We start from the raw sequence: 5004 nt of genomic DNA on the forward strand, positions 1-5004 counted from the left end.
TTTGGTGTGAATTTTTAATTTTTAAAATATGAATTTTTAATTTTATGCATTTCAAATTTTAAGTTTGGTGTGATTTTTTAATATTAATTTTGAATTTTATATTTAAATTGTGTGAATTTAAAAACCAAAATTTACTTTATCTCATTAAGTTAAAAATATGATTTTTAAAATTCGTCGTAAGTTGAAGACTAGGTCTTTAAACCGAAATTGCTTTACCCGAGGAAGGGACGAGAACTTTTATTATCATTATTTTTAATCTTTTTGAATTAAAGTATGCCAAAAACATTAAAAAACCCAAAAATCTTTACTTTAAAAAAAAAAAAAAACCGCGCTTTGATTTGACAAATTTTAAAATTTTGTCGAGGGACAGACTAGGACAACGATTTGAAACGCCCTCGCTCCTAAAGGAAAACAAAATTTTTAAAATTTAATTAATTATAAGTTTTATAAAGCATAAGGTTTTATATAAAAAAAAAAAAGCAGAAAACACTGTAGCCGGCACCCCATGCGATCGCATGGGGTTTGCACTTGGAACCCATGCGATCGCATGGGGACCAAATGCAAGTCAGAAACAAATAACAGCAGCGGGTCTGTTCTTCATCCACAACACACACACATTCACGAAACTCACCCAAAAATTCACCAATTTTCGCCATTTTTCCACCGTAATTCGTCATTTTTCTTGCTCTAATCATGCCTAGATTCTCATTCCTCAGCAAATTGGTAAAAATTACACCCCTAAACTCTATAAATTCCTAGTTTTTGTGATAATTACCAATTTTTTACCTAATGCAATTTTGTTAATTTCTAGTGTAATTAGTGTTAAATTGTTAGTATTTTATGCATGTATAACCTAGATTGATGCTATTTAACATGATTTGAAGCCAAAAACTTCAAAATTTTTAGAAATCTAGGGTTTGTGTTCTTGAGCAATTTGGGGCTTTTTGATATAAACAGGTTATGGCCGATTTTTGTCATGAATTATTGCTAAATTGAGTAGTGTAACATGTTTAGATAGTTAAATGATCCAAACAATGATCTTAAACATGATTTTTGGAGATTAAAGTGGACTTTTTAAGTCCAAAATTCATGAACTTGATTTATTTGATATATTTGCCATTTGAGACTTGTTTAATTATTAGTAATGAATATTTTGACATGTTATTTGAGTTAAATGCTTATGAATTTTGTATACATTTTCATATGTGCTTATTTGAAAAGTGTAGAATTGTGAAAAATTGTGAAAATGTGTATAAGTTTAATTTTGATTTAACATGTTATAGTGATTGTTTTAAGTTGTTATTTTGCTAACACTAATGCATATTTGGATGCACAATTTGTGTGTTTAATGCGTTTTACAGAGAGCCGACACTGGAGGTTCAGGAGCATCATCATCTAGACGACCAGCACCAGCACCAGCACCAGAACCAGAACCAGAAATGCAACACGAACAAGAACCGCAACAGGAACAACAACAGCCTGATCAGCACATACCTTATTATGATCCAGTACAGTTTGTTGATGAATTCATAGTATTCCCAATGAGGCCGCCAGTAGAATTCCCAACGATTCCTGAGCACACTCTACATCCTAATCTGAGATTTGATAGAAGATGGAGAGATTACGAGACATATCAAAGGAACAAATTCAAATTGGTAACAAAAAATGTAGAGGTGCCAAGGGTAATTGATTGGGCCCCTTTGGAAACGGTCCATCTAGCTGACCGTGTCAGACAGCTTTTAGTTCAAAGGTATGGCAGTTCTTCTTTTACAGATTGGGAACGTCTTTTCACCATTCGTAGACCTGTATATAAGGAATGGTGTGTTGAGTTGATGAGTACTGTATCACTTGATACAAATATAGTTAGGATAGATGATAGAAGATTTCTTAGGTTTATCCTTGGCGGTAGGATGTACAGAATGTCCATGCTGGACATGGCCAGGGCCTTACAGATATATACTCCTGGTGAATTGCTATTACCCGATTGTACAAACTTGATTCATTATGGTGAACGGGTAGATAGTAACTTTGACGCTGACGCCATTTGGAGGCGTATGTCACATTTTGATGTTTTTACACGAGCAGGAGGACACTCCTATACACATATTGACAGAGCCGAGCTTCGTATTATTCATAGATTTTTGGCCAACTCGATTACACAAAGAGGTCATAATAAATAAAAAATTACCTTATATGATTTATTCTACCTAAAGTGTATTCGGGATCCTAGAAGCTTTGTCAATATCCCTTACTGTGTTGCTTTTTATTTATCTAAAATGGTAGAGGGAATGCAGGACGGGAGTATAATAGGAGGAGGTATTTTTGTTACTCTCATTGGAAAGTATTTAGGTGTTGATAGGAACCAAGGGGGTCCATTACAGATTTGTAGAGAACAGGTTGAGCCCTTAGGATTGAAAGTTTATGTGGGTGCTAAGGTATTGAAAAGTAGACGTAACCAGGCAGTACCCTATGAGGGATCTCATCCTCAGGTAGAGAGAGGCTCAGACGAGGAAATGGAGGAGGCGGAAGACATTAGGGATGTCTTTCGAGATGCTATTCTTGACGTCCACGTTCGTATAGATGAGGAAGCAATGACGAACGCGGCAAGACATAGTATGTATGAGCAGTGGAACTCCGAGCGAGTATACGAGGATTATAGGTGACGCCAACACGATAGCTGGTTAGTTCATCAGCACCAAATCATGAGCCAGCTATCATATCAGGTACCAAATAACTATGTACCTACTCGACCTGCTCATTTTCCGCCACATAGCCCCGATATCCGACCACCCTTTAACTGGTATGACTATGACCAAGCCTATCAGAACACCTATAACCAACAATGGAACCCACCCGATGAGATGAACTGGAACCCCTATCCAGACTGATTTAGTTCCATTTGGTTATTTTTATGATTTTTATGTTTTTATATTTTGACTTTTTCATGTTTAAACTTATGTTATTGGATATATTTGTGTAATTTTTATTATTTTATTATTATTGTGTACTAATATTTCATATTTAGAATTTGAAAGTGAGATATTAAGTTCCATTTCAAATTGCCATGCATGATTATATTTGTATGTATGTATATTGTCGATTGTACAAAACAGGGTAAAACAGCGCATTTTCAAAGACTGGCATTAAGTTCAGCAAAAGCTACTAATTTTGACGACAAGATGACAAATAAATGTGATGTAACAACAGACAAAATGAACAAATGATATGCACCATTTATCATTCAGCAAACAAACGCCAATATGTTTGGAAACTTTGGTAAAATTTAATCATTTCTACGCTAATCACCCTCAATAATTTAAATTGTACTGATTTCTTGCAAATGAGGGCATTGCAAGATCTAAAGTGTGGGAAGGGGTTAAATTCTTTCGGATTTTTAAAATTTTTATCTTTATACACTTGGTTACCATTAAAAATACTAGTAACGTAGTAGTTGTATTAGAATCTAGTGCTCTCTGATAATAAAGAACAGCCCTAGTCTTATATACTGACTACCCAATTCTAGTAAAATTTTTCAAAATTTTCAATTAAATGAACTCAAAATCATGTTTATACATATTTATGAACGATAAAACTAGGTGTTAACACCGAAATTATTGTAACCTCGGAAAGGACATAGATTGAGAAACAAACCAAAATGTTGAAATTCATTTAAAATGGAATAGAGGACGATAAAAAGGAAAATAAAAGCCAAGTGTGGAAAAACTTACCAAGTTATCTTAAACATATGTCACATATATCTGTAACAAATAACTGAAAATACTTTTGCTTTGGACTAAACTAAACCATTTTACCCGATGAAAGAAAAGAAGAGATGGATCTACACGATGAATCAATTCCATCATTAAAAGGAAGTAAAGTCTTCCGAAAAAGACACGCGCTTCTTGATTTAGGTCAAGAAGTTGTCGTCCAGACCAGCTGTAGGTTGACGAAAAATCTAGAAAAGTCATCTCTAAAATCAGCAGGAAATTCACGGACCTCAGCATCAAACATGGCCGCCAAGTGGTCAGATTTATCCTAACCATGAGAAGGATTTATCTCGTACAATGGGGGGGCACAGTGCAAATTAGCTTGATAAGACTAATGAATCAGATCTCCAGAAAGGATAATCTCCTTAAAAGATCAAAAATCAGCTTTTAAGACTGATATTACTCAATCCTTGAGATTGACTTTAAAGATTGAGAATTACAAACTCATGGAATTCGAATGATATCTAAACTCGAGCTTGAACGAGAAAATATTTTGATCAAAATTACAAACCGATTTGTTTTCTGAAAACCCTATTTTCAATGCGTTCATTACCATTGAACGTAAAATCCTAGAAATTCACCTGGAATTCATTAGGTCACCTGAACCAAATCGGGTGTCAACCGTAAGAACGGTGGTTGCATAGCATGGTCAAAGACAGGACCTTGTGCCAGACCGAAAAATCATAAGGGTAAGCTTTACTATTGCTCCTACCAAGGATAGTAATTGCGTCCGACACGTTATAAACCATAATTAAAAGCATGTCAGGGGACATTGCCTTAACAGTTGCTTGTTCAACGCTTTCCTTTACAACCGGACGGTAGTTTATCGAAAGGTAATATACGGGACAAGTAAACTGGACGTGTTGCTTTCCAAATACAAGGTTAGCAAGTGGGTGACACAAAACCGCAAGTTTTGAGCTAAAATTTTCAAATCTAAAACCCACCAAACCCACAAAAATATTTTGCAAACACCGGTAAAGGGTTATTCTGGAAAACTTATCTAGGGTAAAAGCTAGCTTGAATTTTCAAAAGATCAAATATTTTCATAAAGATCCAATTTCCTTAAGGATCTACATTTTCATAGTCATGTGGGACTGTAAACCGCTTTTCAAATGTGCACTTTACTTTGAAAACCGAAAGTAAATCGGCTATTTGATTGCAAGTGTCGTTGACCTAAACCTGAGGCAACTGTGGATGACACACCCACCTTTAACCATGGTTCTATCGTTACTATCAT

The sequence above is a fragment of the Rutidosis leptorrhynchoides genome, chromosome 6, assembly GCF_046630445.1.
Source record: "Rutidosis leptorrhynchoides isolate AG116_Rl617_1_P2 chromosome 6, CSIRO_AGI_Rlap_v1, whole genome shotgun sequence".
Lineage (NCBI taxonomy): Eukaryota > Viridiplantae > Streptophyta > Magnoliopsida > Asterales > Asteraceae > Rutidosis > Rutidosis leptorrhynchoides.